Source organism: Bos indicus x Bos taurus, chromosome 3 (genome assembly GCF_003369695.1).
Source record: "Bos indicus x Bos taurus breed Angus x Brahman F1 hybrid chromosome 3, Bos_hybrid_MaternalHap_v2.0, whole genome shotgun sequence".
Lineage (NCBI taxonomy): Eukaryota > Metazoa > Chordata > Mammalia > Artiodactyla > Bovidae > Bos > Bos indicus x Bos taurus.
Window position 1 is genome coordinate 33,415,534 of NC_040078.1, and position 11,864 is coordinate 33,427,397.

The 11,864-nt window shown below is 48.8% G+C and overlaps 1 protein-coding gene and 1 long non-coding RNA gene across 3 annotated transcripts in view; one reads left to right on the plus strand and one right to left on the minus strand.

Annotated features, from left to right (window-relative positions):
• The window catches only part of SLC6A17 (solute carrier family 6 member 17), a 55,548-nt gene extending 53,009 nt beyond the window's left edge, over positions 1–2,539 (minus strand). Inside the window, exon 1 of one of the 2 annotated variants that reach the window (XM_027536240.1) lies at positions 2,128–2,539. The gene's annotated coding sequence lies outside the window, so the exon portion shown is untranslated. Of the gene's footprint in view, positions 1–1,839; positions 2,031–2,127 lie in introns of those variants that run through there. The other variant, XM_027536242.1, reaches the window with a different exon arrangement.
• LOC113889495 lies at positions 2,532–5,923 on the plus strand. The gene is made up of 3 exons (XR_003510273.1): positions 2,532–2,823; positions 5,320–5,555; positions 5,884–5,923. It is a non-coding gene; the product is annotated as an uncharacterized LOC113889495 (long non-coding RNA).
• The last annotated feature ends 5,941 nt before the right edge of the window (positions 5,924–11,864 follow it).

Here is an 11,864-nt window from a genome sequence, read left to right on the forward strand (position 1 = left end):
AGCCCTGCTCTTACTCAGGCTTCTCCACTCAAGATCTCCCAGGGAACCCTTGAGGGTTGGAAATAGGTCAGTTTGAAGCTGCACTATAGGTCCTTCTCAATCACATGGAAAGCCCTGCCACTTTCATTTGTCTCCACACTCCCTCTCACACCAAGAAACAAGGACAAGAAGAGAAAGACTCACTTCTGATTAAGATCCATGAGGAAAGGGATGCGGAACTAACATTTAATGAGCATCTGCTAGGTGTCTAGCACTGGGCTTAAAAATAAGCCTGCAGAAAAGGTATTACTGGCATCCCTGCTCTACAGTGGAGGAGATTGAGCCTTGGGAGGTAAGGGACTTGCCCAAGGTCACCCCACACTGGCACATGGCAGAGCACTGGGCCCAGTTCTCACTGAAATCATAGGGCCTCCTCCCCCGACACCCCAACCCTCTCCTCCAATCTCCCCTCTCCCAACCCAGTCCTGCTCACCTTTCCCATGGGCTCACAGCTCCAGGACACTTGCCCAGTAGCCAGATCTCTGCTTAGCTCACTCTGGAGACTTGCTCACCTTTGGTCAATGATGTCAAAACACTGGAAGCTCAGGTCCTTGTCACTCACAAGTCCCAGTAAAGAGCTTCCATTCAACTCACAAATAGCTGACACACAACTCTGCATGTGACTCAGGCCAAACACACTCCAATCAGGCTGGTGGGCACAATCTGCCTTCTGCACTGAGTCACCCTCCAGGCTGAGCTGCAAGGATTTGCTGAAATTCACCACCTACTTAGCCACAGCTGCTCCATTAGAGAAAAAGCCAGCAGAGGAGCTGAGCCTCTGATGGTCCCCATGGATGGGCCACGGCCAAGGACAAGTAGGTATGACCTCAAAGCTCTTCCTGCCCAGGTCCACCTCAGCCGATCATGCGATAATGCAAGCACAGCATGAGACACAAGAAGCCCTCTGTTAACCTCCACTCACTCTGACCTTGTTCTTCAGACATCAGTCCAATACAGCGTAACTAAAGTTTTGGTTGAATTGCGGCAGGGGGAGCATTTCAGGATTTTTTAGTTCCTGAAAGTTCCCATTAACAGGGTCAGTGCACTCAAAACAAGCTTCCTTCTCTACACCCCTGACCTATCTCCCCAACCCAAACCCAGCTGCCTCGTGTTCACAGTTGAATTGCCCCAAAGGTAGCTCCGGCTAGAAATTTCTTCATCTAAACGGTCCGATAAAAATTTTCTCAAAGAACGAAAGAGGAAAGGGAAAAAAAATTTTTTTAAACTCTCCTTGACAGCGACTGGATTCCGTAAGGTGAATGGCCTCGGGATTTCTGAACACTTGCAGCCCTGACGGGGCTGTTTGAGCCTTAAAAGGAAAGAGCAGGAGGCCGCGCCCCTGAGGGAGCGATCCTCCCTGGAGCACTACAAGCATCGCGCATCGCTGGAGAGCACGGTGTGCACAGGCATAAACGTGACAGTGGCCTCGCTCCCGAGGCGGCGCCCCCTCCAGACTTGCACCTCGCGCACCTACGTCCGCATTTCCGCCATTCCGTTCCCAGACGCGCTTCCCTGGAGGGAGCACGGGCTCTCCGCTATCTGGCTTCGAGTTCAGCCAGGACTAGCCCCAAGACTGGGAATTAAATATTTATCTCAGGCGCGAGCGCTCTGCTTCTCTTGCCAATGTTACTGTCAAGGTCATGGGCCTGAAGCCGAGTGGCTGGGGCTGGGGTCCCCAGCCGCGCAGGAGACTCCCGGGGAGAACTGCACCCTAAGGCGCGCAGCTCTAGGCAGCGGTTCTTGCCGGGCCTCCTCCCCGGTCCTCCGCGTGCGCTTGCCTCTGCAGCTCTGCCTGATTACCTCTGGAGTTCTTCGGCCCTCCTGAGCCCGGGAAGGTGAAGCCGGGTGTCCAACCCGTGAGCTGGGCGCAGAGCACCCGCGAAGCGCCGGAGGAGCGCGGGCCCTAAGGTTCCGTCGCCAGGCAACGGCGGATCAAGTGGCTGGGGCCCTTGCACAGCCAGGCGGATACCCGGGCAGCGCCGCCTCGCACCTCAGTCCTTAGGCCTCCCGGGCTGGGGTGGGGCCGGAACAGCTGAAGTTGCGGCGGCTGGTCCCATAAAGCCAGGCGGGGCGCGGCCGGCGACTCACCTGTCCCGCGTGGGTCGTAGCGCGGTCTCGGCTCCTGCACTCGGACCGAGCAGCTTCGGTCCCCGACGGGTGGCGGGCTCACAGCCCCTCCCACGAGCAGTCCGAGTGTGGCGGCGACGGGCCCCAGCCGGGGCTGGGAGGAGACCTGGAGCCGCGCACGGGCGCACGCGACTCTGATCGCTCTGCTCCCTCCCTCGCCGCTGGTCCCGCCCGGTCTCCCGCCCGCGGCGTGCTCGGGCCTCGGGGGAGCGGTCCGGAAACCCAGGTACAGCTGCGGAGGGAGCGCGTGAGGCTGCAGGCGCCAGAGCCCAGTGCCACCCTCCCTGCACTCGGGCCGCGCCGGCTCTGCGGAGCGGAACGGAGCGGGGCGGAGCGCAGCGCTGCGCGCACTGTTCCCTCGCTTTGCGAAAGGCCACCCTGACGGCGGGGCGCCGTGACGCAGGCTTGACTCACGCGCGGCCCCGCGTCAGTGCGAGGTTCTGGGGCCTCTGATGGCAGACATAGGCGGAGTGGGCCAGGAGAGGGAGGGGTCTGCCTGGGAGCAGCCTCTTGAAGCCCCGGGCCAAGGAACTCAGACCCTGGAGAAGCAGTACCAGATTCTGCCCTAAAAAGGAATGGGACCCCCATGGCCACGGCCCTCCTGAGCCTGGGCCTCACTTCCTTCATCTTTCCAGGCCCATCTCTTTCGGCTGTCTGGTATGAACTCAGCACCAACCAAACCTGGTTATTCCCCTGCCCTGGCCACTTCCACCTCCATGCTTTTGTTCACTCTCTTCTCAATTCCCCACTCCACTGTCCTTCCATCTTACCACTCCTCAAGATCCTTCCGTGTGTGGTTCAATTCCTCAAGACATTACTCATCTCCTGAGCTCCTATGTATGGCGGAGGCTGCAGAAGGTGCGAAGATCACTGCTCTGGGAGATGAGGGCGTGGAACCTCTGGGAGAGGCAGAGTAGGGTTTACCTAGGAACCCGTAATTCAAGACAGAAGGATGGGAGAACCCTACAAGAGTAGTAAAGTGAGGACTTATGGAGGAGATGAGACAGGATCCTGAACACAAGCAGTGACAGGGTTTCAGTGGAAAGGGGTAAGGATGAGCCTTGTGGAGGGGACAGCATGATAAGGGCAAAGATGCAAGGGAGTGGAGAAGGTGTGCAGTTGGGATGACTGCCTGATATGGAGCAGGGGTGGGCTGAGAGCAGGTGCAGTTAGGGAGGTGGGAGCCATCCCTCGGGGACTTGGAAGGCTGTGTGGGCAGCCTGGATGAATTAACTCAGCTCTAGAGGACACTAAGGGGACGTTGGCACTAGAGGCAGGTGTCTGGGAGTGATGGGAGGTGCAGGCTGTATCAGTTGTTCTACTGAAAGGCAGAAGGACCATTGTCATGAATTCTGAAGGTTCTGAGATTTTACCCTTGCATCTAATGTGAAGACTCCCCAGTCTTTTACAATCGGCTGTGAATCTGCCAACTTTGCCCCCAAGGGAGACCTTATATTTATTATACTGGAGGACAAACAAAACTGCCCTCCACTGGGGGAGACACTATCTCTACCTTTCAAGGCTGTTTGCTGTGTGAACCTCCTCAAAAAAGATGATCTGGAACAAAAAGCCATCAGTGCCTCTACCCCTGAGACCTGTGGAAACTTGAGTCCCCCATAAATTATCTTCTGATAGACATTTATCTCTTCACTCAACCACTAATTAGTGTTAGCCTGCTGTTTGCCTGACTCCATTCTAGGCCCTGAGGATAAGACAGAGAACAAGACAGATTAATGATCCCTGCCCTTCTGGAGCTTCCACTCTGGTGGATACAGCCAGCCGTGCATAGGGGGTGGAGGGGCATGGCAGGCAGTAGCAAGTGATACAGGAGGCTTGACGCACGGCCCCGCGTCAATGCGTGGTTCTGGGGCCTCTGATGGCAGACGTAGGCAGAGTGGACCAGGAGAGGGAGGGGTCTGCCTGGGAGCAGCCTCTTGAAGCCCCTGGCCAAGGAACCCAGACCCTGGAGAAGGTAAACCTGTGATGACTGACCTGGTGTGGGAGAGGGAAGGAAAGAGTCTGAGAGGGGTGGTTGTAAGGCAGAGAACTTGAAGGTGGTATGGTGAGGGGTAAGGATAAGGAATTTGGAGTCATACAAACCGACATTTTCATCATGACTGCCATTTACGAGAAACCTTGAAGAAGTTACATAACCTTTCTGAGCCTCAGTTTCCCCATCTGTAAAATGAATAACACATACCCCATAAAGTTGTTATGGTGATCAGAGAAGATTATTCTTTTAAAATATCTGGTATCACATGTGCTTAATAAATTACAGTTATTAGTGGTATGAGCGACTTCACTTTCACTTTTCACTTTCATGCATTGGAGAAGGAAATGGCAACCCACTCCAGTGTTCTTGCCTGGAGAATCCCAGGGACGGGGAGCCTCGTGGGCTGCCGTCCATTGGGTCACACAGGATCGGACACAACTGAAGCGACTTAGCAGCTTAGCAGTGGTATTATTGAGTGATTGTATTGTTACTAACCACAATAAAGAATCTAGAAACAGGAGCAGACTGGAGGAGCATTGGGGAAGAAAGTCATGAGATAACAGATTTAAGCCATACTGGGAATGAAGCAGATTTCCCAGGTGACACTAGTGGTAAAGAACCTGCTTGCCAGTGCAGGCTGATGTAAGAGACACGGTTTCATTGTTGGGGATCTTTGAGACCTGCCCCTGCTTTCTCACTCCCTCACAAAATCTCTCCCTAAATCCTGGAGATTTTTTTCTCCTAAATACCCCTAGGATCTGGCCAGTTCTCTTTAATTCTGCTGCTATAACCCTAGGCCAGGCAATAATCACTGGCCACATGAACTCTCACTCTCACCTGACTCTGACTTCAGTCCCATCCCTTTTTCTCCACGCAGCAGCAAGCATGATCTTTTAGAAGCACAGATATGCTCACCCTCATCTCCAGCCTGCAGACTCTTGCCCACATCTTTAACAGGTCCTTCAAGGCCCCTCATCATCTCCAGCCTTATTTCACACCCTTCTCCCCACGGCCTTCTCTGCAGCCCACTATCTACACAACCTTCTCAGCTCTCCTGCTCACCCACTCTTTCCTGACTCAGCCTCCAGGCCTTATGCCCTCTCTGCCCAAAGCCACTAAGTCTCCTCCTGTTCCCCCGTTCCCCACCTACTCCCCCACAGAGTTCACTTAAACCCTACTTCCTCACGAGCCTCTCCTGACCTAGAGAAGAGTCCAGTGCATCTCCCAGGTGGACACAGCTTCTTCTTCGTGGGCTTGTGACTCATCATGCTTGTGACTGAGGACCTGCTGGTGTGACTGGGGCTGAGGCACAATCTCCGTGGCTGGGGTGTAAGCTCCACGCAGCAGAGATCACCTTCAACACAGAGTAGACGCTCCATAAAGATTTGCTGAAAAGGTAAGGTGTGGTTTGAAATACGAGCATAAAGTCCAGGAAAGAGGGTAGAGATGCAACTGGGGAGTCATAAGCATAAAAGGGGTCATTAAGTGGAGGAAAAGTTGGCAGAGGAAGTACTTAAAAGGCAGTCAATCAGACAGAATTTGAGGGGTGCAGGGCATTGCTTACTTCTAAGGGGTAGGAGGAGCAAGAGGGTCAAGAAAGAAGACAGAAGTCAGGAGGTGAGAGGACAATGTCTATCACAGGAGAACGAAATCTGAGCTGAAAAAATTAGCCCCTGCAGTAGAGGTGCCAATGTTTATAATTCACCCCATTTTGACTAACCTAGGAACCCTCTTCCAACAACACAAGAGAAGACTCTACACATGGACATCACCAGATGGTCAATACCAAAATCAGCTTGATTCTATTCTTTGTAGCCAAAGATGGAGAAGCTCTCTACAGTCAGCAAAAACAAGACTGGGAGCTGACTGTGGCTCAGATCATAAACTCCTTTTTGCCAAATTCAGACTTAAATTGAAGAAAGTAGGGAAAACCACTAGACCATTCAAGTATGACCTAAATCAAATCCCTTACAACTATACAGTGGAAGTGACAGATAAATTCAAGGGATTAGATCTGACAGAGTGCCTGAAGAACTATGAACAGAGGTTCATGAGATGGTACAGAAGGCAGTGATCAAGACCATCCCCAAGCAAAAGAAATGCAAAAAGGCAAAATGGTTGTCAGAGGAGGCCTTACAAATAGCTGATAAAAAAAAGATGCAAAAGGCAAAGGAGAAACACAATTGAACACAGAGTTCCAAAGAATAGCAAGGAGAGATGAGAAAGCCTTCCTCAGTGATTAATCAAAGGAATAGAGGAAAACAATAGAATGGGAAAAACTAGAGATCTCTTTAAAAAAAGATACTAAGGGAACATTTTATGCAAAGATGGGCACAATTAAGGACAGAAATGGTATGGGCCTAACAGAAACAGAAGATATTAAGAAGAGGTGGCAAGAATACACAGAAAGTGAAAGTGAAGTAGCTCAGTCGTATCTGACTCTTTGCCACCCCATGGACTGTAGCCTACTAGGCTCCTCTGTCCATGGGATTTTCCAGGCAAGAATACTGGAGTGGGTTGCCATTTCCTTCTCCACAGGATCTTCCCAACCCAGGGATCGAAGCCAGGTCTCCCACATTGTAGGCAGACGCTTTACTGTCTGAGCTGCCAGGGAAGTCCAGAATACACAGAAGAACTATACAAAAGAGATCTTCATGACCCAGATAATCATGATGGTGTGGTCACTCACCTAGAGCCAGACATCCTGGAATGCGAAGTCAAGTGGTCCTTAGGAAGCATCACTACGAACACAGCTAGTAGGGGTGATGGAATTCTAGTTGAGCTATTTCAAATCGTAAAAGATGATGCTGTTAAAGTGTTGCACTCAATATGCCAGCAAATTTGGAAAACTCAGCAATGGCCACAGGACTAGAAAAGGTCAGTTTTCATTCCAATGCCAAAGAATCGTCAAACTACCACACAATCGCACTTATCTCACACGCTAGTAAAGTAATGCTCAAAATTCTCCAAGCCAGGTTTCAACAGTACGTGAACCATGAAATTCCAGATGTTCAAGCTGGATTTACAAAAGGCAGAGGAACGAGACATCAAATTGCCAACATCTGTTGGATCATCGAAAAAGAAAGAGAGTTCCAGAAAAACATCTGCTTTATTGACTATGCCAGAGCCTTTGACTGTGTGGATCACAACAAACTGGAAAATTCTTCACGAGATGGAAATACCAGACCACCTGACCTGCCTCCTGAGAAATCTGTATGCAGGTCAAGAAGCAATAGTTAGAACTGGACATGGAACAACAGACTGGTTCCAAATCGGGAAAGGAGTACATCAAGGCTGTGTATTGTCACCCTGCTTATTTAACTTATATGCAGAGTACATCATGAGAAATGCTGCGCTGGATGAAGCACAAGCTGGAATCAAGATTTCTGGGAGAAATATCAATAACCTCAGATATGCAGATGACACCATCCTTCTGGCAGAAAGCGAAGAAGAACTAAAAAGCCTCTTGATGAAAGTGAAAGAGGAGAGTGAAAAAGTTGGCTTAAAGCCCAACATTCAGAAAACTAAGATCATGGCATCCGGTCCTATCAATTCATGGCAAATAGATGGGGAAACAGTGAAAACAGTGGCAGACTTTATTTTCTTGGGCTCCAAAATTACTGCAGATGGTAACTGCAGCCATGAAGTTAAAAGACGCTTGCTCCTTGGAAGAAAAGTTATGACCAACCTAGACAGCATATTAAAAAGCAGAAACATTACTTTACTGACAAAGGTCCATCTAGTCAAAGCTATGGTTTTTCCAGTAGTCATGTATGGATGTGAGAGTTGGACTAAAAACAAAGCTGAATGCTGAAGAATTGATGGTTTAGAACTGTGGTGTTGGAGAAGACTCTTGAGAGTACCTTGGACCGCAAGGAGATCCAACCAGACCATCCTAAAGGAAATCAGACTGGATATTCATTGGAAGGACTGATGCTGAAGCTGAAATTCCAATATTTTGGCCACCTGATGCAAAGAACTGACTCACTGGAGAAGACCCTGATGCTGGGAAAGATAGAAGGCAGGAAGATAAGGGGACAACAGAGGATGAGATGGTTGGATGGTGTCACCGGCTCTATGGACATGAGTTTGAGTAAGCTCTGGGAGTTGGTGATGGTCAGGGAAACCTGGAGTGCTGCAGTCCATAGGGTCGCAAAGAGTTGGACACGACTGAGTGACTGAACTGAACTGAGGAACCCTTAGGGCCAATTGTTCTCATCTGCACAATGGGGAGAATAATTGAGTTTTTTTTCCCCCAAGTAATACCTTTCTAACAGCAGCCTGGTGTACATTAAAGACTCTGTACATGTAACTGTTGCTGTGGTGATGACGATGGTGGTGGTGGTGACGATGGTGGTGGTGATAAGGATGATGGTGGTGGTGGTGATGATACATAGTGAGGAGCTGGGCCAGAGGCTTGGAAGGGGGGCTTCAGGACAGAGATCTTTGTCCTGGGGTCCCATGCAGATGGAACAGCACCTGGAACTATGCCATGCAAATCAGGCCATCTAGGAGGTCATCTGTCCAAAGGAGTCATGTGTTAAAGAGAAAGCAGCAAGAACTTGAATGGGGAAGGGGCTTCCCTGGGCTTGCAGGCAGCTGTTCCTTCTCTCCTGGCTCACCTGGTGCCAACCTTGGAGGACGGCAGCCCTTCATACAGCTCTGAGCACACCTGCTCCTGTCTACAGGCAGTGATCTGGACTTCAAATCCAACTACATCTATTTGGGGAGAGCTAGTCTGTGTCAGGGACTGTGCTAACCTCAGTAGTCTGTGGCTGAATTCAGAGGCAGGTTTTATACAGTAGGTCAAGGACAACTTGGAAGGTGTTAGGAGCTAAACAATGTTCCTCTGCCTCAGCCAGAGCCTAACAAAAGCCCCAAAGCAGCCCCAGATAGGAGAAGACAATGCTGAACTTCATCTTAGGTCTGTAACAGGAAGCAAATGCTTCCTGAAGCACTGAAAAAGGGACTTTGCTAGCACCTAGGGGTTTGTGTTCAGTTCAGGTTTTGCTCTGAGTATTCTGTTGCTTGGAGAAGAGAACAAGATTCTATCTCTTCTCCCCAGTTTTCTCTATGCAGGCATGTGCCATATATATATATATATATATATATATATATATATATATATATATGTGATTCACATATATATATATACGATTCATGTAAGAATCTTTGTAAAAACAGCACAGATGATTTTATTCCCTATTACATTTCTGTTATATGTTTCTTCTCAAAATCCATCCTTCTAAGTTCTATCAGAATTCATATGAAAAATAACTGGAATTTTAATTTAAGCTATAAATATGAAGCAGCAACGTGAAATTCTGCTAAAGGAGCTAACGTAAGTTTGAGTTTCACTAATAGAATTATCATTTTCAAATGAAAGGATAGATGTAACCAGTCTATTGAGCTTCTTCTCTGGAGTTAGAGGTTCACTCTGAAGAAATAGAAAGCAATCAAGGACAAGCTTGTGAAGGAATTTACCATGTCCCCAGCCTCACAGACCTAGGTCTGGATATAGACAGGCAGGCCATTTAGTAGTTGTGGGTTTAGGGGACAAATGAGAGATAAAGCTAGAAAGCAAGTTGGATTTGCTAATGTGGAGGCCTGACGTGCTAGACTTAAATGCCTCTAATTATGTCAGAAAGTAAAAGGGAGTCACTGAAAGTTTTAGAGTATGATAGTGACATTATAGTGATGACTTCCTATTTAGACTTAAATGGGAGATGACAACCCCAGAGTCCCTCAGAAACATCTCTGCTCCCAGAGAGGAGACAGCAATTTCTGTACACAAGTTCTACCCTGCAGCAGCTGAGAGTCTCTGTTCTTAACCTTAACTCCCCAGGCTGCAAAATGGAAGCCTCACTTCTATGTCTGAGAGAACCCCAGTGGTGAGCAAGTTGGGGAATGCCAGGAGAGAGAGAGAGAGAGAGACAACAAGAAGTCAGAGGTTCAGGAGGACCAGAGGGGGCCTCCAGATATTTTCCTGTACCTGCCACCTCATTTGGAGAAGGCAGTGGCAACCCACTCCAGAACTCTTGCCTGGAAAATTCCCTGGACGGAGGAGCCTGGTGGGCTGCAGTCCATGGGGTCACTGAGAGTCTGACATGACTGAGCGATTTCACTCTCACTTTTCACTTTCATGCATTGGAGAAGGAAATGGCAACCCACTCCAGTGTTCTTGCCTGGAGAATCCCAGGGACGGCAGAGCCTGGTGGGCTGCCGTCTATGGGGTCGCACAGAGTCGGATACGACTGAAGCGACTTAGCAGCAGTAGCAGCAGCAGCCACCTCATTGTCCCCAGGTGTGACTTAGGTGAGCCCAGACCACTTGGTTCATCACCACCACCCTCACCTGATATCAGCATCTTGAGGTTGTCCTTGTGGTGCTGGAAGAGAGGAATGGACAGCTCTTCACAGGAATAAGAGGCACCTCTCAAGGGCAGACCAGGCCCCACTGCCCAACTCCAAAGACAGCCCAACCTTCTGTTTACTGGGACTCAGTGCCCTGCAATGCTGGCCCTGGGGCATCTGACTCCATAGGGCCCTTATCCAGCAAGGTGGGTACCCCAACTAAACACACTCCTGCACAAACATCCAGAACACAAATCAAAACTCACCTGTAGGATGAGTGATTTGACCTTTCGCATGACAAAAGGACTTGCCATGTTCTCTTCCTCCAAGATGGTGAGATGTATACAGTCAGATAAACTCAAGTTTCAATCCCACACTCCCTTGCCAGATGACCTTTGACAGATCACATAGTGTATCTGATCTTCAGATTCTTTATCTGGAAATGGAAATAATCTGTTCTCTAACCTCATGGGGTCGTTGGAAGGATTAAATGAGATAAAACCCTTTTTTTCAAGTCAAGGCAGTATTCCCACTGTTGCTATTAGCTCTGAAGAGGTGCCCAATGCTACTTTAAGCACCTTACACCTATTAATTCATTGAATGTTTAAATAACCATCTACCCAGGATGTTATAAAATATAAAGTACTTTTTTTCCTTAAAAGTTGAAAACTTCATTTAAAAAATAACTCAACCAGACTACCCTAGTGGTCCAGAGGTTAAGACTCTTTGATCTCAATGCAGGGGGCCTGGCTTCTATCCCTGGTCAGGGAAATAGATCCCACATACTGCAATTAAAGATCCCACATATCACAACTAAGACCCAGCACAGCCCAATAAATAAGTAATAATAAATTTAAAAACTTCACAACTAAAAGACTTAATACAATTCAGTAAGTGATTGGTTGCAAACTTAACATGTACGATAGCTATAACCTTCAAATCTACAGCAACCAGTAAGAAGATATAAGAAATGCTTCAGCTACGATAGCAATAACAAAAATGAAAAATACATAGAAATAAACTTTAAAAGATGTGTGGAAAATTCCTGAATGCCACAGAGAGCTCCAAAAGGACGTTTGAACATAAGAAACAGCATGTTCTTCGATTGGAAGACAAAACATAATGAATGTGCCGTGCTTAGTCGCTCAGTTGTGTCCGACTCTTTGTGACCCCATGGACTGTAGCCTGTTAGGCTCCTCTGTCCATAGGGATTCTCTAGGCAAGAATACTGGAGTGGGTTGCCATGCCCTCCTCCAGGGGATCTTCCCTACCCAGGGATTGAACCCAGGTCTCGTGCATTGCGGACAGATTCTTTACCTTCTGAGCCACCAGGGAAGCCTAAGAATACTGGA